Source organism: Giraffa tippelskirchi, chromosome 2 (genome assembly GCF_054371585.1).
Source record: "Giraffa tippelskirchi isolate mGirTip1 chromosome 2, T2T-mGirTip1v1.2.pri, whole genome shotgun sequence".
Lineage (NCBI taxonomy): Eukaryota > Metazoa > Chordata > Mammalia > Artiodactyla > Giraffidae > Giraffa > Giraffa tippelskirchi.
The window spans coordinates 153,077,384-153,101,398 of record NC_137276.1 but is presented as its reverse complement, the minus strand read 5'-3'; the positions used below and the strand labels follow the sequence as shown (position 1 = coordinate 153,101,398).

The 24,015-nt window shown below is 47.0% G+C and overlaps 1 protein-coding gene across 14 annotated transcripts in view; it reads right to left on the bottom strand.

Annotated features, from left to right (window-relative positions):
* Window positions 1–24,015, bottom strand: part of VPS8 (VPS8 subunit of CORVET complex) — a 378,806-nt gene that overhangs the window by 300,541 nt on the left and 54,250 nt on the right. For 3 of the 14 annotated variants that reach the window (XM_081571332.1, XM_081571331.1, XM_081571350.1), the window contains exons 4-6: window positions 22,863–23,015; window positions 20,418–20,480; window positions 15,246–15,806 (exon numbers count right to left, since the gene is read on the bottom strand). The exons of 4 other annotated variants lie outside the window; for them this stretch is intronic. The gene's annotated coding sequence lies outside the window, so the exon portion shown is untranslated. Of the gene's footprint in view, window positions 1–15,245; window positions 15,807–19,199; window positions 19,376–20,417; window positions 20,481–22,862; window positions 23,016–24,015 lie in introns of all 14 variants that reach the window. 7 more of the 14 variants (XM_081571324.1, XM_081571345.1, XM_081571346.1 and 4 more) reach the window with 3 other exon arrangements.

The following is a 24,015-nucleotide window of genomic DNA, read 5'->3' as shown; positions in this document are numbered from 1 at the left end:
AGGAAGGGAATTTCTGGTTAGACTTGGCACATTAAATGTATGCATTTGACTCTGTTCCTAAAATGACAGTAAATAATGAAGTTTAAAACCACAAGGACTCCAGGAACAAGAGAAGAGACAATAGCTGATGGAAGATACTAAAAAATTTTGGAAAGATGAAAAGTAGTTGGGTGAGTATCAACTGATGAAGTAAAGAAAAGAAAGCTGCCTGCAGGGCAGACAGGGAGTGGAAAAGCCTTCAAGAAGGAAGCTAATTTGACATGAAAACCAAAACCAAAAAAAAGAAAGAAAAACAAACAGAAAAACCCACCAAACCCAGGGAAGTTTAGAAAATAGAGGTACCAGGTAACTCTGAAGCTAATGGGATGGAATTGGGCTGAAAACACAAGGAAGAGTTAAAAGTCTGATTCTTCTCCCATTCCATGTAGCCAGATGGCTTTTCCATCCCACCCAGCAAAATGCAGGCCTCTGGAGTGGCCAAACAAGAGAGGCTGTGGACTTGGGGAAGATACCAAGAAAAGCAGACAAAACCATAAGGCACCATGCTGAAATCAGGGGGATTAAGTAAAAAATCTCCATCCTTAGTAGTACCTTAATTAAAAGTCTCCTCCACCTCCGACCTCATTAGGCTCCCAGAATTCAGGAAGCCTGGCTCACCCTCTGGAGGAAAGAGTCTGGGCAAGTGTCTGCTGGATAAACTGAGATGTGGTCCACCACTCAACCAGCACAGTGCACATGCAAAGAGATTTCAGTGGGCTCAGGAGAAACAACCAATTCAAGAAAAAGACACTTTAACAGCATTATTCATATCCTCAGAGGGTAATGAAACCACTGCCCCCATGAAACAAGATTGGGGCTATAGAAAAAAGAACCTTCAGAGGTAAGAAAGAGCTTTTAGAAATAAAGAGGGTTAATTTTTTTTTTAATTGTATAAGTTTCGAAGAAAAAAATTTAGAAGGTCTCTCCAAAATAAAGCAATAAGAGATTTAAAAAAAAAATTAAGAGAAGAAAGACTAGAACACTAGAGAATTATTCTAGAAAGCTCAATACAAGAACAGGAATTCAAGAAAGAGGACACTGAGAAAATTCTGGAGATTTTCTCAAAGAAGTCATTTAAAAATTTTCCAGAATGGTATAAAAGATTATACTGACATCATTGTAATATTTCAGACATCAGAAATAGAAAGGCAGATCCTTAAAGCTCCTAGAGAGAAAAACTGGGCCACATATAAAGTATTGGAGTTCATCATGCATCAGACTTCTCAAAAACAATGCTGAATGGGCAGGAAAAATCTTACTGGGGTGATGAAAATTTTCTAGAACTGACTTATGGTCATGAGCCAAAGATTATTGACTTCAGGTTGAGACATTGACCATGTCCTAAATTGGGTCTCTATTATGCCAAGTCATCAAGTAAATTCATTTAAAAATCATGTAACTTAATAAAAACAAGTAAATACTCTGGCAAAATCATGTGTTAACCTGACAAAAGCTTCATGTCTCTGAAAAATAAATAAATAAAACTCATTTCTGGTGATGACTGTTCAACTTGGTAATTTTGTGAAAAATCACTAAATTGTACACTTGAAATGGGTCAATTTTATAAATCCAATAATATATCTCAATAATGTCATAAAATTTTTCATAAAATAAAAAACTGTGAAATTAATATATAAAGCATCTCAAATACAAAAATGTATAAGCATATTATAGAACAGCTAATAAAAAATCGATGTATAAATATAAACATATCATTCAAATAAATTACTATAGAAAGTAAAACAAAAACAAATAAAAGTATGGCTGCATGGAAGCTCGAAGACCACTGAGCTATTTCTTCCTAATTCTGAAAGAAAATTATTTTATATCTAGACTTCTCTAGGCAGTCAAACTGTTAATAAACATGAACAAAATTACTTGCAGACATGCCAAGTTTCAAAAAATGTGTCTCTGATGTACCCATTCTTATAAAGCTACTAACAGATAAAATGAGGAATAAACCAAGAAAGAAGACATGGGATCCAAGAAAGGAGGAGAATCTAATACATGAGAAAGACTAAAGAATTTTCCAGAAAGATGATCAAGGAAGCCCCGGGATGACAGTTGTGCAGCAACCCAGGGGAGCCACTGATCCAGCCTGGGGCAGGAAAACCTCAGGCTCCAGGAGTGAAGTTTTCAAGAAGATAGTGGAACATATATATAGATAATCCAATTTATTTGAGTATATAGAAAGAGTTCTAGCCTATAAGAGAGTTTGGAGAAGGATTAGTGATAAGTGCATAGAAAACTAATTGCAGGGGAGAAAAGAAGCAATTATTAACTTTAGTGGGAAAATGCTATTAAAAAAAAGAAATGTAATCATACATAGTTTATTATGTCAGTCAGCCGTGAGCAGTATTTGTATAGTCATAGCCATGTAAATGCTGAATGTTGATTTAACTAAAAACTGTGCTTCAATAATATTCAAAGAATGTGTGTGTGGGGGAGGTATGGGTGTGGGAGTGGGTGTGTGTGCGCGTGCGCAGGGAAAGAGCCTGTAAGAAAGATACATCCTTGGATTTCCCTAGAGGTAGACCCTGGGACTAGGACAGGTAGTTTATTTGGATCTGGAAGTGCAAGGGACACTCAGAGAGAAGCAGGAAAGCGACATAGGGAGGGGGAAACAACCAATAATGAATGAGTAATTGGAACTTATTCCCTCTGGGAAAACTCTGGAAAATGGGAGAAAACATAGAATTATTCCACCTGAAAGGGAGGAAGCTGAGATATTTAGACACCAATTCCTGAAAGTAACTGGTTGAGGACCGCTGCGGGTGGGGAAGGTGGCATATGCATTTCCTGGAATGTCAGCCTGCTGCATGTGAGGGCAGAGTCCCAGAGCCTTCAGCTACAGAGATGCAACTCTGGCAGTTAGAAAGGAGGAAGGATGCTGCATGGGAAGGTCTAAGGGGCACAGGTGGAACACTGACAGCATCTGAGATAGAAGTCAATAGATAATATCTAAAATAGAAAAATCTAAAGTTACAACATAAGCATTTACTTCCACTAGAAAACTGAGATAAATACTTGAAGAAAAAGCAAAAAATGTTGAAAGTCATTACCTCTTGAGAAGTAGAAATCAGAGGTGAGGAGAAATAAAGCAGAGAGCAATTGGTTTTTCATTATATTAATACTTGAAAAGTGAAAGTCACTCAGTCGTGTTTGACTCTTTGTGACCCCATGGATTATACAGCCCATGGAATTCTCCACGTCAGAATACTGGGGCGGGTAGCCTTTCTTCCCAACCCCAGGATTGAACCCAGGTCTCCCACATTGCAGGTGGAGACTTTACCAGCTAAGCTACAAGGGAAGCCCAAGAATATTGGAGTAGGTAGCCTATCCCTTTTCCAGGGGATCTTCCTGACCCAGGAATCAAATCTGGGTCTCCTGCATTGCAGGCAGATTCTTTACCAACTGAGCTATCAGGGAAGCCCTATATTAATACTTAGTAGGACTATTTCACTTCCAAACACTATTTGTTTAATGAAAATTATATTTACGAAAACATGAACAGGCAGTACAAAGGAAAATGGGGTCATGAGAAAGTCAAGTGAGGGAATTCAGGGGGCAGGATCATGACACATGTGAGGGGGAGACAGGAGACAGAGAGCAGATAAGACTTGGCAAAACAAGTGTGAAGGGAAGTGTGAGGTGGAGGATCATATTTCAGGAGCAGCAGTCACCAGTGTTCCAGGCTGCTGTGCTGTCATCATGGAGGGTGAGACACAAACAAAAGCTCTTGCAGTTAGCTTGTGCTATGAAATGGCAGAAAAGTCACTGCCTGAGAAGTCTGGGGACCTAACTTCTGGTCCTCTTTTCTTTTTTTTTTTGGTCCTCTTTTCACTTCCAACCCTGGGCAAGTGACTGACCTCCCTGGACCTAAATTCTCACATCTATGCAATTGGCCTGACAGTCAGTCGCTGTAGGCACCAGTACAGTTATACATGCTTGAGAAACAGACATGCTTCTACACTGCTTGAGAAAAAGCCATTTCCCTGAGTCCTTCAAACTGGCCCCCTCCCCAGCCCTCTCCTGCCTGGTCCCTCCTCTGGAGCCCCTCCCCTCCCCAGACCTTCCTCCACTAACTAAGGGAGGATGCATCCAGCCCTTGCCCAGCTGTATGGCCTGCATCCATTCCAATTGGTGGGCCCCTTGGATATTGGTTGTTAAATATTTTGACTATCACCCTTGCTAATAATACCTTCCCTGCCTACCTGACAGTGACCTGGTGAGGATCAAACGAAATAACAGATGTGAAAGGCCTTTGCAAATGTTCCAAGTGCTGTCATATATTGGGTAAAATATTGTTTTAACATCAAAATGCAAAAGTAGTGCTGCCGAGAGACGCGGTCACAGAGGGCATGGACACGGAGCAGTGATGAATTGCAGGGCTGGAGACAGAGTGAGGGGAAGGGGGAAGAGAGAGCAGCAGGGCAGAGAAGGGAGAGAAGAAAGGAGAGGCTGAAAACCAGGCAGATTGTGAAGCCTCCCTCCCTAAGTCATCGGGATGCTGTATGTTAGATGCAGGAGATTTGGGTCGCCTCTGCCCCACCCCAAGCCCAGAAGCCAAATCCAGCTCAGACCACATGCTGTGTTTTTATTTTTTTACCCTTCCACCAGACTCTGTGTGTGTGTGTGTGTGTGTGTGTGTGTGTGTTGAGGGGTAGGGAGAGGCAGGTGACGTAAGCCCTTATGCATATGTTCTTGCTCATGCAGCTTGATGTGGTCTGTCACTGGGAAAAGCCCCAGGATGGCAGGAACTCCAGATATTTTGGGGTTTGTGCCACCTCTAGATGTCTGGCATTCCCAGAGCCAAGCCCTGCACATGACATCTTCCTGTAAGATCAATCCTAATGATCTTCTACTCTCTGGGACCTCTACAGTCTACAAACATGCTCAAACACCTTCCTTTATTCAATATTCACAACTACTCTGTAAACTAGGTAATGTTACTCCGGTTTTACAGCTGAGGAAACTGAGGCTTAGAGAAGTTAAGTGATTTGTCAGAAATATGCAGAGAGCAAATGGCAAAACCAGGACTTTGACCCAAGTTTCCTCCTTTCCTAAACAGACAGAGTTGCTAGAGGTCGTGTTTTTGTAGGACAACCTTCTTTTAAAATTCAGGTCCTCTGACTCCAAGTCCAGTGCCCATGGTAGTGACCCTCCTGGAATAACTACTGCTTCACTGAGAAGAGGGATTCTCCAGAAGGATCCACGGGTATCTTCGTGCCTAACAATTTCAACATTACCTCCATCTCTCTCCCATCCCCCTGCCTTCTGTGCTCATATGATCACGTGCTCCTCTCTTTCATAACCTACAGGATAAAATTTAAAGTCCTGCCATGGCACAGGAGCCCCGTCAAAGCTCCGTCTGAGTATTTAGCCCAAAGGCTGCAAACTCCAAGGCCTGTAGGAGCCAGGGAGGTTTGTTAAACAAATGGGAGAAGCAGGCAGGTGCTGGGAGTGGGAGGGAGTGGGAGGGAGCACGTGTCCACCTGGAGGAGGAAACGGTTCCTCGGCTCTCAGCAAAGGTGGCCACACAGGAACGCAAGTCTAGGGTGATGCAGAGTTATCTTCCAGTGTTTCAAGAAAAGCCAGAAGTCCAGAATTTCATGAGAAATTACTCAATTTTTAAATGTTGGGACAATTAAAAATACATTTATATTATACAACATACAAATACATACTACACTTGTCTTCAGGTTGAATTTGGAGGGCAGACTGCCGTTTTGTGATCCCTATTCTGAGAAATCTGGTTCACACATTATTTCCCAAGTGAGTGAAGTGAGTGAAAGTCACTCAGTGGTGTCCGACTCTTTGCGACCCCATGGACCATAGAGTCCATGGAATTCTCCAGGCCAGAATACTGGAGTGTGTAGCATTTCCCTTCTCCAGGGGATCTTCCCAACCCAGGGATCGAAACCAGGTCTCCCACATCGCAGGCAGATTCTTTATCAGCTGAGCCACAAGGGAAGCCTAAGAATACTGGAGTGGATAGCCTATCCCTTCTCCAGGGGATCTTCCTCACCCAGGAATCAAACCGGGGTTTCCTGCATTGCAGGCAAATTCTTTACCAACTGAGCTATCAGGGAAGCCCTTATTTCCCAAAGATACCATATATTGTTCAAGGCGCAGGATCTTTGCCCAATCCAGTCCCTCCACTTAAAATGCCATTTCCTCCCTCCCCTAATCTCATCCCTTGGACAAATTCCTTCTTGTCCTTCGAGACCCATGTCAACTGTCACCTTCTTTCCGGGACTGTTTGCAACTCCCTCTGCCCCCACCCCAACTCTAGGCAGAACTAACAGCTCACTCATCTGGTTCCCAACACACTTCATGCTCATGTCTAATGGTGTGTCTCATGGCCTCAGCACGTGGGGGCTTCACCAGCACTTGGGGGGAGTGCATGTGCTCATCTGGAGGTCTCACTCTGGGACACACTGCCTGGTTGAAATCCTGGCTCCACTCTAGGTCAAGTACCTAACTTTTCAAAGTCTCCATTTTCTCATTTGTAGAATGGAAATAAAAATAGTACCAACCTCATAGGATTATATAATGGTGAGGAGGAAAAGCGTGCAAAGTGCCTTCTCTAGTCTTTGCAAGGTAGTAAGTACGTGCTTGCATTTTAGCCATAAAAAAACACTTTTTTCCCCAAACACTTTCTGAGCAGCTGTGGCATCACATGCCAGGTTTGGGGTGGGGATCAAATCTGAGAAGACCTTCATCTCCATGCTCCTGTGAGAGGAATGGTTTATCTAACAGCGAGTTGAAGAGAAAGACTAGAGCATGCCAAGCCCACCCCCTTCCTCTTCCTCCCTCTCTCAGAGGAGGTCTGCCTGCAGGACACTTCCTCCAGGGGAAGGGTCTATGACATGGCCCACAGCAGCAACCAAGCTCTGGAGGGTGGGGGGCAACATCAAGAAGCTCCCTGTGGACACCCATCAAGCCTCACCTTCCACCCCAAGCTTATCAAAGAAAAGCTGGTGTTTCTATCTGCATGACTCCAGTTGAGGGGAGGAGTATTGTTGACTAGTGTCTCCAAACAAATCCAGACTCTGGGAATACAGAGGTAGAAGAGGCACAGGCTCAGTTCCCATGTAGTTCACGGTGTAGTTTCTTTCTGGTCATCAGAGGGGAAGGAATTCTCTGAGATCACGTGGTATGGGGCAAAGAACCTGGGTTTTGGAGTCACACAGATCTGTCTGAATCCTAGTTCTGTCACTTATTAGCAGGGCAAGATTCAAACAAGTTATTCTGGCTCTGGGTTTTGTCCTCTGTAATTAGGGGTCATTGCAAGGGTCAGGGCCTATTACAGGGGAGGGCAGTTTTGCACATTCACATGAGTGCTCAAATTAAAATGTTGACATTGTGCCCAACCAGTGTCGCCTCCTGAAGCCTTCTCTTTCTCAGCAAATGGCAATCTATTTTTCCATGGCTCAGGTCATTGTGTGCTCCCACCCCATATCTGATCCATCTGCAAATTCTGTTGGCTTCATAAACCATATCTGGCATCTGACCACTTCGGCTCAACTCCTCTGCTGACTCCCTAGTCCGAACTGCCATCACCCCCATCTTGGTCACTGTGGTAGCTTCCTCAACACTCCCCTGCTTCCATTCTTCCCTTCTGAACTGTATTTTCAAGCCAGATGGAGCTCATTAAAAAGTAAGTCAAGTCATGTCCCTCCCCTGCTCAAAATCCTTCAAAGGCTTCCCCTGTCACTCAGAGTGAAAGCCAAAGTCCTTCCAGTGTCTGGCCCCCAGCTGCCTTTCTGATCCGTCTCCTACCCCTTTCTTCCCTGTGCTCCCTGCTCCAGCCACCTCTGTGCTCCAGCCACACTGGCCCCCTGGCTGCTCCTCAGAGATGCCAGGCAGGCTCCTGTCTCAAGCCTTTGCACTGTCTGTCCCCTCTGCCTAGGGATGCATTACCCCCAGAGAGCTGCACAGCTTGCCTACTCATCCCCTTCAAGTCTTTGTTCAAGCGTCATTTTCTTCGCTGAGGCTTTCTTAAGTTTTTAACTGTAACACCCCTTTCCCTTTACCACTTGCCTCCCTTATTTTATTTGTCTCCATCATTCAATTGGCATTCTTTCTAGGGCTGCCATGAAAGTTTGGGTTGGACGCCTGACCAAAGAAGCAAGATCAGACCCAGGCTCTGCTCGCCAAGCTCTGTGACCAGCCACTGGCTGGCCTCAGCCCAGAGGAGTGGCCTTTTCCTAATTTCTATGAAGATGCTCAGGTACTTCCTGGTGGCTCAGATGGTAAAGAATCTGCCTGCAAGGCAGGAGACCTGGGTTCGATCCCTGGATTGGGACGATCCCACTCGAGTATTCTTGCCTGGGGAATTCTATGGACAGAGGAGCCTGGCAGGCTACAGTCCATGGGGACACAAAGAGTCGGACATGACTGAGCGAGTAATGCACACACACATGCTTAGGTGGTGTAGTGGTAAAGAACCTGCCTGCCAATGCAGGAGAAGCAAGAGACTAGGGTCTGCTCCCTGGGTCAGGAAGATCCCCTGGAGTAGGAAGGAAATGGCAACCCATTCCAGTATTCTTACCTGGGAAATTCCAAGGACAGAGAGGCCTGATGGGCTACAGTTCACAGAGTCACAAAGAGTCAGATGCACCTGAGCATAGTACAACATAGTAGCTCTGTAAGTTAGTTGATAACCCAAACATTATGTATTTCATTCCTGTTTTGTTTATCATTTGTCTTCCTACCCTCCCTCATCAGAAGGGAAGCTCCAGAAGGCAAGGATTTTTGTCTGTTTTCTTCACTGCTATATCCTTAGCTCGTGTAAAGGTGCATGACACACAGTAGGTGTTTAATAAATATTGATTCAGTGACTATGATGACTGTTCAACAAATTTCATTGTATTGAATAAAAGTTCATGCTAAAAATAAAAGACACTCAAGCCCTTATCGAACTCCCTCTTCAAACCACTTAAGGATTCCCCATCTAGTGGAGTGAATATTCTGAGCATCCATTACCACCTTTGATCACTTTCTGCTGTGTCTAACAGAGTCTGGGTGTATTGCCATCCAACACTGACTTCATTTCTTCTGCATTAATCACACTCAGCCTTGCCAACTCCAGATTTCATTGTCTCATGTTTCCTATCATTTGCTCCCAGGGAGGAACTGTCTGCAGGATGGGACAGGGAAGACGGAATGGTGGCCAACACCTATCTGGATCCTTGGACCCAATTGCCCACTGCTCTCTATGCACCTGGAAGTCCCTCAGGTGCCCCCAAAGCAGCGTGTCCAAAATTGAACTCATTTGGCTCCCTACCTTCACCCTCCCATAAACCTGCTCTTCCTACCTCAACTGGTGTCCATGGCAGTTTCCAAGCTAGAAACCTGGGAAGCACCCTTACTATCTCTCACCCCTTTAGCCACCACATGCAATCAATCTTCTAAAAATCATTTCAGAAAGATACCCCCTCTTTCACTGTTCAGTTCTTCATCATCTCACTTGCTCACAACAGCCTCCCAACCCTTTCCCCACTGCCATTACCCCAGTTCATCCTGCAGCCAGAGCGGTCTTTCTTAAAAGTATTTCTGACTCTGGGACTCCCTCTGAAAACCCTTCAAGGGTACCTCGTGACAAGAGGGTGCTGTTTAAGCTCTCAGACATGGTCTGGTCCCTCCAACTTCACAGTCCACTGCTTTTTTTTTAAAGATTTTTTTTTTTTTTGATGTGGACCATTTTTAAAGTCTTTACTGAATTTGTTACAGTATTTTTTCTGTTTTCTATTTTGGGTTTTTGGCCATGAGACATGTGGGATTCTAGCTCCCCAACCAAGGATAGAACCCACACCCCCTGCATTGCAAGGTGAAGTCTTAACCACTGAACTGCCAGGGAAGTCCCTAGACCACTCCATCTTGCTCTTATACTTTTTGCTCCTATGAAACTGAGCTACTCGTTGCTCCAAGGACATGTCATGTGACCTCACTGCATTTCTCTCCACTCGCAATGCTCTCCTCCACTATCTCTCCAAGCAAGTATCTCTTTCATCTACTGAGAATGTCACTTGGATGTAGTAGCATCAAATCCTGCTTTCTTGCTTACTAGTTATGTAAATTTAGATCATTTTTAAAAACCCTCCTTGCCTCTGTTTCCTCTTCTGTAAAATGAGAATAATAACAGAGCCTACCTCACTGGGTTTTTCTAATCACTGAGGGAATTAATTGATGGAAGGCCCTAGCAGTGTGTCTGGAATGTGGTAAACACTTAATAAATGTTTGCTGGTTTTTAACTATTTAATCCTCAAATCACCTCTTCCCTCTTCAATGTCACTTTGGCACCTTGTTCAAACATCTGTCGTTCACTTAGTATGAGATGACTGGTCTACCTGTCTGTCCCTCAAACTTGACTTACTGGACTGGGGGACTCTTTAAGGGCCAGTCTTAAAATGTGGGCTCAGTAAATACTGATTCTATTCAACTGACTGAAGGAAATAAAGATGAACCTTAAGTAAGACGTTCAGAAGGGCTGAACCTCAAGGGAATGCTGTAAACTTTTATTCTAGTTCGAGGCTTTGGGGCAGTTGGTATTTCAAGGTGCCCAGTAGCCCTTCTGCCCTCGTGACTGATGCCCCATCCCCAGCTTCCACACCACCACTGGCTGTCCTCAGCACTGTCTTGCCCAGGGGAGCCTGGACAGGGATCCTCCCTTCCATGCTGATGGTGGACAGGCAACATTTCAGAGCTTGGTGCTGACATCCCAGCTCATCATCTACTGCTAAGTAGCACTAACAGGAGAGCTCAGATGAACCTACTTAGGAAACTGGAAGCAGGGCTGTGGGGGGGTCCTACCAGACAGCACACAGACACTCCTGCAGCTTGATGTTCCCTTAGCTCCAGGCTTGCCTGCCAGCCTCCCCAAAGACTTCCTCCAATCATTCTCACTCCTGTGGTCCACTCCATCATTGAACATCAATCAAGTGCCTCCTACCTCAATGGTAAAGGTCGGAGTGTTTTCAGGTTTTCACACCCACTGGCAAATGTGGGCTGCCTCCCCCTGCCCCTCTCCCTACCCTGCCTCATCCCTCTCTGATTTCTTCTATGATGCAGTACAAATGAACCACTGCCTTCTGCAACCAAATCGGGAATTTCCATCCTCATTGCTGAATATCCATTAAGACACTTACTTCTAAATGTTTGCTGACCGTTCTTCCCATTGTAAGAGAAGCTAGCAGGGCTGCGGCCCAGCCATTCCCATCCAAGCCAGCCCCTCTCTCAGAAGTTGTGCTGGTCAGGGCCACTGTCACATCTCACTGGACACGCTGAATGGGCTGCCCAGGGCACCCAAAACCCATTTTTGAGACACAAAGAACCCACCACTTTGGAAGCATTTGCAGACCCTATTAGTCCCCATCTGTCTGGTATTTCTAATTAAACATCAAAAACATCCTCCCTGGCCTGGTTGTCGATATGAAGGAGGGGAGCATATCCACAACAACCCAGGAGTGGGGAGGAAGTGAGCAGCTTGAGTTTGCCAAGTACTTTATGGACAGTAATACAAAAAAGAATCGGAAAATGCACATATGTGTGTGCGTGCGCGTGTCCTGCTTTATACGGAAGGAAGCAGATTTGGGGTAAGGAGAGATGACGGCTCAGTTAAACTACCCTTAGCTGGGCTCATCAGAACGGCTGGGGATGGGGGCTGCCTCCCACTCTTCCTGGAGCTCTTTCTCTGGTTAACCTCTTCCCATGTTCCCCCTTTCTGACTCCTTTTTTTTAACTGCATGCTTTTAACATATATATTTTTTTTTTTTTTTTTAATTTGGCTGCACTATGACTTAGTTGCAGCATGTGGGATCTAGTTCCCTGATTGGGGATCAAACCCAGGTACCCTGCATAGGGAGCGTGGAGTCTTAGCCACTGGACCAGCAGGGAAGTCCTTTCTTTTTCTTTCTGAGAGCCCTAATTCTTTCTCCCAAAACTTCACCCCCAGCCTTGACTGCTCCCTGCCCACCTTACAGTCCACCAGAAAGTAATGGCAACCCACTCCAGTACTCTTGCCTGGAAAATCCCATGGATGGAGGAGCCTGGTAGGCTGCAGTCCATGGGGTCACCAAGAGTCGGACATGACTGAGCGAATCCACTTTCACTTTTCACTTTCATGCATTGGAGAAGGAAATGGCAACCCACTCCAGTGTTCTTGCCTGGAGAATCCCAGGGACGGCGGAGCCTGGTGGGCTGCTGTCTATAGGGTCGCACAGAGTTGGACACGACTGAAGTGACTTAGCAGCAGCAGCAGCTTGCCTCGCCCCAGGAACCATTTCTTTCCTTGGGCTTGATTCTTTCCTCCACCACTATTAGCTCTACCCCTCTTCTCTCTGTGCCCTCTTCCTGTCTCTCATCAATGCCTTAGTTTGCCATCCTCTTTCTGTGGTTTCCAGCGCTTCCCCACCAGCTTTAAGCTCCACTGACAGCAGAACTACCAGAGAAATGTTCCAAGAAACCTCTCCTCACAGAGGTCTCTGTGCTCTTTGGGGGAGACTGCCTGAGGAAGGTAAAGCAAATCCCCCATTGTTCAGGGCAATTAGCTGCTGTGGATGGGAGCCATTGAACGGCTGCCCACTCATGGGAGGCTCTTGGCTACAAAAGGCCCATTCATGATAATACATTTTACAGACACCCTGGAGGCCTGTGAGAACCTCTGCCCAGACACCCTACTCCACAGGAGAGAGAATCCCTGTCAGCTCAAAAGAAACAGTTTTCATTCCCTCAGATGAACCATCAATTGGGAGCATCTCCTATGCAAATGAGCTTTCTGAAGCCTCTCTGCAGAAGAGACCTTCTTCTTCCGTGAAGGCCAGAAGGGGTAACCTTTGGAAGAGTGTATTCCAGCTTCCTCCTGTGCCTAATTACTGAGCTCCTTTCTTCCTAATCATCTTTATTTTAATGTAAGAATATGGTAAATGTCAGAATGTCATGAGATGAATGTATGATCTAATTTATTTTTGCAGGGAAAAAAAATGAGATCTGAAACATCTATTTAAGTCAGGTGTTCTGAAAACGATTAAATAAGAGGAATAAGAGGAGGACCTGAGTGTAAAATACAGCTCAAGAGGCCTGGTGCCACCGATTCAACCTGCTTATTACCCTGTAAGATGTGAATAATTTATCACATTGTACCCTGCATTAAGCACTGTTGAGGATTAACCTGTGGTTTATTTGCAGACCACATTAACCCCTACCTGCCTCGACCCACCGTTTCGGGGGAGGGGGGAAGTTGTGGGAACTCTCTCTGCTGCTCTAGTGTCCACATTAGCGAGGGCTGGACAGCAGTAACTAGCCTGATTAACTAGCCCTCTCCAGAGAATTCATCTGGGAATAGAAAGTACCCATGTCGCCTGCTTCTGGGGCATTTTTCTCCTCCTAATTTTCAAGTCCTCCCACTTGGGCTGTCTCCCCCACCCCCCACTGTTATGTCCTTTCCATTTCACTTCTTATATATCCTTTCATTTCTAAGCCATACACACTGGTCCAGCCCCTTGCTTCTCATGCTGGACTCAGAGTCACAGCCTCTCCCTCCTGACCTCCTTGGCTGGCCTCCACCCTCCCATTTATCCTGTATCTGACCAATGTTCCTAAAATCTGATTTTCACCCCAGTTTTTCTGGGCTTGGAAGCATTCGGTGGAGAGTCCTGCTCAAGGATGCAGACCTGCCTCCTTCACCCAGCACCCAAGGGTGTGGCAGCATCATTTCTCCAACCTCATTTCCTCCTTCTCCTTTCCAGATACCCACCCTTTCAATAAACCAACCCCTACATTTCTCTGAACAACCAGACTCTCTCCCACCTCCATCTTTGTTTTTTGTTTGTTTGTTTTGCCATGCCACACAGCTTGTAGGTTCTTAGTTCCCCTATGAGGGATCAAACCCAGGTCCCTGGCAGTGGAAGCTTTAAGTCCTAATCACTGGACGGCCAAGGACTTCCCTCACACCTCCACTTTGACCTGCCCTCCTCCCCAGAAGCTGTGCACCCCCTGCATCCAGCCAGCCCCAAATCGCTACTGGGTCACAAACTCATCACTCCTGGCTCCAGACTGCTCTGAGCTTCTGTTTCCAGCCAGCCTCAAACCAGTACCCAACAGAGCACCCCTGCAATGGGAACTGTAAGCTCTGCCTGGAGAGACCCAGAAACTGCAATCAGCTTGGAAGAAAGATCTGAGGACCTGTCTCCAAGGTGTAGTGGGCATTCAGCTGATTCTTTACAGATCAATGAAAATAGCAACTTTTCTTATGGGGCTTGGATTCACACTTTACATACATACTTTACACTTTACAACATAATCACACTTTATGTTGATTACAACTTATGTAATCAATATAAGTTGATTTACAACAACTGTCCATGTTTTAAAAAATGTTATTTGTATTTAGTGCTTTTTGGAGGACTGCCTAACGAGAAGGAAAAGGCAAAATAAACCTCTCCAAGCCACTCTTTGACATTGTACTGCCCTTGAACTATTCAAGGAAGCATAAAAGTCCAACTCACAAACAAAGCTTTTGCATAGAAAAGCAAAATTTACAAAGCACACCTAGTAAGTGTCAGAATTATTCACAAAATGGGTGTGACCCCAATTTTGGAACCATTTATTTGCCTCATTTTCTGCCATCTTATTTGGCTTTCCAGATGTCCCTTCAGGACAGGGAGGCAAGCTCACAAGGAATGCACAGCCCGTCTGCTCCTTTCTCACCCCCCAGTGAGCCTGCTCCAGGACTCTCAGGATCTGCCTCTGTATTCATTCTGCCTGCTCACCTGGCTCCACAGGACCACCCTTCCGTCCACTTCCTTCACTCCCACTGGAGACAACCTCAGACCTTATCTATTCAGGATCTCAACAGTATTTTCTCTTTCTCCACTTTCCAACTGGGTCTCTTATCTCAGATCCCTTACAGAAGGAAATAAGCAATGAAAGACTGGGAGAATGATGTCCCTTGCACGTCCTCGCCTATGTAATAATATCAGTGTGGCCCATCACTGGCCCTTCCCAGATGTTGTATCGCATCAGCCCTGAGGCTCAGGCCATAATGCACCCCACCCAGGTTACAGAGCTATCGGTGTATCACCCCTTTCTCCAGGACTTGTAGGTCACCCTGGAGGATCCCGTGTTTCTGACTGAGCCAGGCTCAAAGCTGAAGTTTACACACACCCAGAGTAAGTGACCTTCACCAGTCCTAACCTACATACTTGCCTGAAGAACAGAACAGGGACAGGTTTGTGAGCTCAAACAGGATGGGTGGCAGCTTTCAAGTAGTTCCTCTCCGTGGTGAGTAGCTCAGCCTCTATGCCTGGAATGCACTGGAGAACTGCTGTCCAGTCCTCCCCTCGTGTGGAGGCCTCGTCAGCTTCCTTGTCATACGGGTTACTTCCCCGTTCACTCCCTGCCCAGACTCAGGTCCAGCTGCAGCCTCAGCCCACGGACGCAGCAGGCACCTGGGAAACGGCTGCCGGTGACCCAGATTGTCTTTGGTCAAGGCCGGCCCAGCCTACAAGGAGCAACTTACAGAACCCAATTCGGAGAGTCCTAGGAGCTCTCACCAGCTGGCCAGAGAGACAGAGGCATGTGGTCAGTGCCCCTAGGGCCACCTTTCTCCTAGGGTCTAGGAGACAGTCAGTTGCAGGACTGCAGCGACCAGACCGACCAAGGGACACGTCATCTCCAGGGTGGTGATTCGATCTGTGCTTGGACGGGGCCACTCGTTCACATGGGTCACCCTGGCCCGACCGATCAGCAACTTAATTCAGCATCTGAACAATGAAAATCATACACAGACTAAGAAGAATTATTCACCAGCAAGGAAGGAAACTGGAGGAATCCAGAAACCTTCATGAATTCTCTGCACTAGAAGAAAGGATTAAAATCTAAGAAAGGTAGAGGACTGCAATAGGAGAAAAAAAAAAAGCCTCAAGTGTGGCAAGAGAAACTATAATTAAAATAGCAAATTGCAATTTCGGGGTGGGGGGAGTGGATAGATGAGCTTAAAGACCAAGGGACATCGAGTGAAGCATCTGACAGAAATGATTCCCAGGGATGTTCTGGGGAGAAAAATCCATCTGGAAACAGAAAAAAGGAAATGAAACAAGAATTTGCTGCATTATTTAAAGCTTTCCATGGTGGGGGTAGGGTAGGGGACATTCAGGAGAGAGGAGGTTACGAGAGAAGAGCATGGAATTGCTCTACTAAAAGGGATTAAAAGAATCATAAGGGCTTTTTTAAATGACTCAAGCCAAAAAAAAAAGAGATGCAAATAACTGTAGGCTGCGAAATTAATGGCGGCCAAGATTCTTAGTTCATTCTTTAAATCTGCTTAACAGGAAAAACGAAGGAGAGACATTTGTATGCTTGGGGAGTGATGGAGTCCTTGAAAATGCAGTTCTATAGAGCATTGACAAGACCAAATGCACAGCAGACAATATGTGTCCTGGGATAAGACTGAGCTGGCAAGGAGCTTAGACTCTGTGGCAGAGGCAATCTGCTTACCTAAATGGTGCCCCCTCCCTTGAATATTTGTCTTCCCAAATATCTGACTCCTTTATGAAAGTCTGCACATCATGTCCAGAAATTAGCAAGGTCTACAGATGTTCTTGTAACAAATCACATTGGAATTAGGAGGGGCCTGGGTTTGAATCTTAGTGCTGTTACTCTCCAGCTTTGTGACCTTGGGCCAGTTACTGAACCTCTCTGAGTTTCATCACCTTATAGGACTATGGTGAAGATTAAACGGCATTAAATATGAGAGAATGGCTGTTGCAATGTTGGGTCAGTGATAGGCTATCAGAGAAGCTTCATTAAACTTAAATCCTCCACCCCTTGTCAGTGTCTCTGGTCCGAAGGACCTTCTTCACTGAGTCCTGTCCTTGCAACACACTGCTTCCTAGGAACTCCATTTTAGAGCTCATTAGGAAACACACAGGCCTAGAATCCTGGGAGAGGTACAAGTCACCCTGAGCCCCAGCGGAGTCTTAACATTGTCTCTCATCTTGATGTTGACACGCCCAGTAGCCTGCCCCGTTTGTGCAGCAGGCCTCCACACATGGCCTCTCACACTCAAGCCCACCTCTATGCTTTACCATACCGAGGCTCTCTTCAGCCCAGCCCCTTCCCAGAGGCAGCCCCTGACCCTTATGAGATGTCTGTACATCCTGAGGCTCAGACTAACCCTGAGGGAGCCCAGCAGGTGTGATTGAGGCACTGGTCCTGCCTGTGAGGGAAGCTGAGGAGAGAAGGGAGGGAGAGAACAGTTAGGAGACAAACCAGATTCTAAACAGAAATGATGAGACGTAGATCCTGGGGTAGCAGTGAGGTTGCTGAGACGGTCTGGGAAGGGAGTCAGCAGGACCTCGTCATGAACTAGTCCTGGGTCAGGAGGATAATAGAGAAGGAAATGGCAACCCACTCCAGGATGCTTGCCTGGAAAATCCCATGGGCAGAGGAGCCTGGTGGGCCACAGTCCATGGGGTCACAAAGAGCCAGAAATGACTTGGCAGCAACTGAGCACACATGCCCAGGAGGATGAGGAGAGCCTAAATGGACCCACATTGCCCCTTGGTCAGGAACGCTAGGTTGCTCTCTCCAGGGCCGACAGTAGTGGCTGATCTCCCAGTTAGTGCTGCCTGGGCTGTGCCCTGCGGCTGCTGGTCACTGTCACTGCCTGTTTTTAACAACTGCACTGGCTTTTTCACTCTTCTTTAACAAAGCCCTGGGAGTTCCAGCTTGTGCGTGGGCATGAAAGACAAGGCTCCTCCTGGAGTTGTGCTCCCCACCCCGAGGTGGGCCCACCTTGCTGTGGCTCCAAGGATCTCATTCAGAGGGCCATTTAGTGTTCACCCTGTGCTCCTGAGCTCAAAGTTAACTAAGTGTAGGGGGCAGCAAAGAGGAATGAAACATCCCTTGTGTTCCTCACTTTCCAGTGTGTGATGAGAATGGGATATCATCACCGGGCCCAGAACTCTCCAGTTTGTGTTTGCCCCATGAGGCCCACCAGGCCTCCCTGTGCAGCTCTGGGAGAACAGAAGTCTGCTCCCAGAGGGTGGGAGAGAGGTATTCTAACCTCTACCTTACCAACATCTTGGTGGCAGAGGTGGCCACCAATCCACGCTGGCAGCCCTTGCCTGGTATGCCCACCTCCCCCTGGATGTCTGGTCCAGATGGAGTAGTTTGGAAACCATACTAATTAAATGAGTCAATTACAAGACTGTGACTTGGAACAAATCACTGAGCGTCTGAGCCTCAGTGTCTTCATCTGTAAAACAAGGACTATCACGCATACCTCATGGGGCTGTCAGTAGGATAAACTAAAAAATGCAAATACAATCTTTTGGTAAACCATAAACTCCAAATAAATGAACCTTAGTAACTGAGTGCTTATGCGTAGCCCAGGAAGCATGTCAGCCCATACCCCTTAAGGAGTCTTTCTTAGGCTCCTTGCCTAAACTTCCTTTGTGCCCTACCCTTTCCTCTCTAATAGCACTAATCAACCGGTATTATAATTCTCCCTTTGCATGTCAGTCTCCTACAGTCTACTGACCACTCGATTTCCTGGCCCACAGCAGGGGGGCTAAGTACAAATTTGCTGAATGAATAGACTGAGGGCCTGGAAAGCGGGGGCTGAAGATGCCAGATACAGCCACCAGGGGGCAATCAAAGCCTTCCCAAGCAGGTCAGCTTGCGTCCTTGTTGAGGCCCTTCTCAGAGGAAGAGACCTCTGTAAGAAGTGCTCTCTGATGGGTAAAGGCCAGGGCCTAGCGCCCGGGCTGCGAATTCTCTCTTTGTCTGACATCGGCTCCATACAAAGACAGGTCCATATCTACCATGGTGTTCAGAGTCCCTGTGTCTGCCAGAGCCGGAGTGTCCAAGACAACCCTGGAGGAACCCAGGTGTGCTGGGGGTGCAGGTACTGCTGACAGGGTCCAGGGGCCAGCGTACATGTTGTGTGCATGTGTACATGCTAATCCCTGAATGGTGTGTTTAGGAGAGCTCTTGGCCACTCCATGGAGATCTGGCCACCCACCCACCCTCATAAGCAGCATCGCAGAAAAGGACCAGACAGCACCGAGACATGGGATGTAGGTCTGGTCCGCCAAGTGGCCCTCTGTGGCCTCAGCAAGTAGCTTCTCCCCACTGCGCCTTGGTTTCCTTACCTGTGAAATGGCGAAGCCAGGCTAGGTGGCTGAGGGCCTCTCTAGCTCTGACCTTCATTCTCTGTGTCTCTGAGGTGAGAGTTGATTCAGGTTTAAGGGCTCCAGGTAACCTTGCAGAGTCTCAGTCTGGGTCAGAACCTGAATCCTCAGGATGGGCCTCTGCTACGTCTGACTTCCTATCAGGATGGAACCCAGACTCACCGTGGTGGCCATGGACTGAATGCTGCCCTGGGCTCACAGGGGAAGGCTTTCATATGCCTGTGGGGACACCGTCATTTGTCTTTCTGCCTGTGGAGCTTTCCCAGGTGGGCAGCCTGAGCCGATCTCTGCTTGCCCTGTGCATCCCTCAGTCCCCACCTCTCATTCTCAAACCATCCAGCTGGGAAGGTGAGCTGTGGTGACAGACCTGGTGGTCTGGGACATTGGCAGCTAGCAGAGCCTGGGGCTTCAGTGTCCTGGGGCCTCTACTCTCTGGGACCCCACCCTCACCCCCTCCCTTCACCTCCAGGCAGGACAGGCCAGACAGATGAGAATCTACCCAAGCACAAGCTGCTGTTGAAATAGAGGCAGAGATGTTTCTTTATAATTTTCCCCTTGAAATAAACCCAGACTTAAGAACAACAGAAACACGCAAAATGTGTTTTTAGTGGAACCCAGATGGAGGGCTGGAAGCCCAGCGGGCTGTCTCGGTAGAGGGTTCTTGTCTCAGGAATTCTATCCTCTCCCCCCAGCCCCGCTCAGGAGCACCCCCACCCCACAGCCCTCGGCCTGGGGCTCTCCAGCCCAGGGCCGGCTCCCTCAGGCCAGCTCCTTGGGGCTGTTTCCAGGTAGGCAGAGTGCTACACACACACACCCCCCCATCACCCTTTGGACAAAAGGCTGAGTCTGGCATCTAGAAAAATCTGTGGTTTCAGAGATTTGGGGGAGGGGAGCAGGGACCAGGACCAACTCAAACCAAACACCTGGATCTGCCGAAATACAACAAAGAGAGTGAATTAAGACATCTGAAAAAAATACTCTGAGGAATTCCGCTCACCCACATGGCCCACTGCTTCTCATTAACCGGCTCCAGTGCTCCATATTAACATATGCAAATCCAGCCCTGGGCTGGAAGACTTAGGATACAAAGGCAAGTCCTGACAACCCCCTTCCACCTCACCCCCCACCCCAACCTGCCCCAGTGGTCAAAGAGTTCTCTGTGGGATGAAGAAATCTCACCAGTTCCATTTGGGTTTTGCTAAAGCAACAGTCTTGAGAGTTGTAGCCACAGGATGGTCATTCCTTGAGGAGAAACAGATGAGAAGAGTTACAAGGGAAAACTAGGAAAATAGATCCTGTAGAAGCTGACTTTTCTATGAAGTAGGACTGGTTGGTTTTCAGCAAATATTCCTGGATGCCTACCATGTACCATGGGCTGTACTGGGCTCTGGGGACACTGGCGTAAACCCACACATGAGGACTAGCCTCAGACTGTTCAGTGGAGAAGAAGGAAAAGGAAATCAGAGACTATAATTATACAGCTGATGGGAGATAGTGAGTTTGGTCATGGATCAGATGCCTCTGCAACCTCCAGGTAAAGATAGTTGGATGGGGGGGGGGGGTGGAGGGACGGTGCGGGGCGTTGGTGTTTCTGATACTCAAAAGTGAAGTTTGGGCAAGAAACACAAACTTCAGAGCTATCAGCATAAATTTTGAAGATGAGTTTCCTTGCAGAGAGACGTGGAAGATTGAGCCATTTTGTAGGAAGGGGCTGATTTGGGCTTCCCAAACCATTCCTGGTTTTCTTTTTTTTTAAAAATTTGACAGTCTGTTGGTTTTTTTTGTTTGTTTTTTTTTTTTGGCTGTGCTGGGTCTTCACAGAGGCGTGCGGGGGCTTCTCTGGTTGTGGAGCACAGTCTCTAAAGCAGGCAGGATCAGTAGTTGTCAGCAGCGCATGGGCTTTGTTGTTCCATGGCATGCGGGATCTTAGTTCCCCAACCAGGGATCAGACCCCCATAACCTGCATTAGAAGGTGGATTCTTAACCATTGCACCACCAGGGAGGTCCCATTGTTTTCTATTTCACTTCCTCTTTGGGTCATTGCTGACTATACTCTTCCTCCAGCAACTTTCTATCTTATTTCTCCCTTTTCTCCTGTTTCATTTTTCTGTAGGTGATTAGAATTGAATAGCAGCAATGAGGGTCATGAGGACGGGACTGTGAATCCTGACTGCTCCAGCTCCTAGCTCCCTGCCCAGCGCACATTGGGCCCTAGTGAGGGAGCCCCTCAGAGTTTGTTGCCTGAATAAAGGCAGAAGGAGGAGCCAGGCTAGAGTTCCACTTCTGGCTGCTTCGGGCCTGTGCTGGGCCTCACTCCTGCTCTGAGAAAGGGGAGGGAGCAGGGAGAATGAACGGCAGGGGGCCCTGCCAAGGCCCTGGGGCGGCGGCAAGGCCCGAGTCCTGTCTGCGCTTCCCCTCCCATTTCCAGCCGTGTCACTTGGATGGAGGGAAACCGTGTACTCTCGCTGGGGACCCTCAGACCTGAACCCTGCTCCATATGCACAGAGGAGCGCGCCAAGAGTGGAAGGAAGTGCCCAGACAGAGGGAGACAGAGTATTAAAATTCCACGGGCAATTCCACGGGAGGGAGTTTACAGTTCCTAACTGACAGTAAACTCTTTCTCCTGACAGGTCTTGGAATACATCACTCTGGGCTCTCCCGGAGCAGCTGACACATCGCAGTAACGCTTCTCCAAAAGTCAGGGTCTGCTGATTCCAGCGAGGATGGCAAGGCAAGCTGGGAGCAGCTGAAATGGCCCCTGTCTCCTCCAACTTCAGAGACTCAAGGCAGGCAGCCGGCTCAGCGGCAGAGGCCCAGCGACTGGGCTGTCAAGTGCAGCGCCCACGATTCCCAGACCAGAAGGTGGTTTGTGAACTTGCCTGCCTCTGGGTGAAATTTTATTCACCTGGTGGGGAAACTCGCTTTCTCTCCACGGAATGCTCTGAGTGGCACGTCGCATACGTGTTTTATTAATAAAAATGAGAAAATGGAATCATTATTACTGCATAATTGCAGTTCGTTTGCTAGGCCTAATCTTTCAAAAGCCCAGGTGCGGGGGGTGGTGCAAGGGGAGAAAATAAAAGGGGACCTTGATCTGAACCGCCTAGGGAACCACCTGTGTAGGAGGCTCTTCGGGAAAGACTGAACTGGTATCTTAGAAGTCCCAGAGCAAGCAAGCATGGGCAGCAAAACGCAACCCTCTCTGAGCTACCAGACTGCAGCACAGCCCTGGCGCCAGCTCCAGGAGTCGGTGACCTTAACCAAGGCCCTACCCTCCTGGAGTTCTGTTGGTTTTTTTTTTTCCAGGAAATTAGAGCTCATATTCCTGCCCTGCTTGGCTCACAAGGTTGTCCTGAGAATTAAATGACAAATGACCTCCATCATGGATTCTTTCCCTCATTCGTTCAGTCAACAATCATCTGCCCAGGTACGTTTTGGGCTAGACACAGTGCTGGGCAATGAGATGCAAAAGGGAATAAAATGAAATCCTGCCTTCAAGGAGTCCACAGTATAGTGGGGGCCACACAGACAAAAAGATGAGACAGGGGAACCCCAGATACACAACCAGAGGAGGGGCGTGCCCCTCGCCTGGCATAGAGAGAGCTTTGGGATAGTGATGCTTACTTGTAAAAAGGTGAGCAGGAAAACTGGAAATGTATCACACCATTTCCAAAATGGACATGCTCATGGTATGTGTGACCTTGAAGGCAGACCTTGATGCTTGAGTCTGAATATAATGATTGATGTGTATTTTATGGCCACGACTGCCCAATGAGGCTGTTAAAAAAAAAGAGAGAGAGGATGGGATCAAAGGGACTTTTTGCCAGGCTGCTTTGCCCCCATGTGGAGGGCAGCACCCCAACTGTCTCCCTGAATCATTTACACCACCCCCACACTGTGGCGGAGAACTCCTGCTCCTCAGACCAAACCTCCACATGACTAGGAGGCCCCAGGTGGGCCACTAAAATGTGATCTCTTAGGCTTGTCAGAAAGGAGATTAAGATGGCAGATTGATCAGTTTTAATATGGCAGCCCCCTCATGGACACAGGCAGGGAGCTGGGCCAAGTGTATGTAAATTGCTTCAGCCCTTAAGACAAGAACAGAGCTAAGAACAGCACTTAGGTAGAAGACACCAATACTTAAGAAGCATGCCTATCTTTATGCTATTGACATTTTCTGTAATTTTCTTTTTGGCCTCCTTTAGGGCTTCCCTGGTGGTAAAGAATCTTCCTGCAATGTGGGAGACCTGGGTTTGATCCCTGGGTTGGGAAGATCCCCTGGAGAAGGGAAAGGCTACCCACTCCAGTATTCTGGCCTGGAGAATTCCATGGACTATATAGCCCATGGGGTCACAAAGAGTCGGACACGACTGAGGGACTTTCACTTCACTTCACTTGGCCTCCTTTAATAGTTTAGATTAAGATTATTTAGTTTAATAGTTTCCTTAAAATAAAATAATCTTTTATTTTTTATCCAGATACAATTGACATATACTAGTTTCAGATGTACAACATAATGATTTAATATTTGTATATATTGTGAAATGATCACCATGATGAATCTAGTTAATATCCATCACCTCACAGTTAGAATTTTTTTTCCTGTGATGGAAACTTTTAAGGTCTACGCTCTTAGTAACTTTTGAATATGCAATACAGTATTAACTATAGTCACCATGATGTACATTACATCCCACGATTTATGTATTTTATGACTGAAAGTTTGTGCCTTTTGATCTCCTTCATCCAGTTCAGTTTTATTTTGTTTTGATCTTTG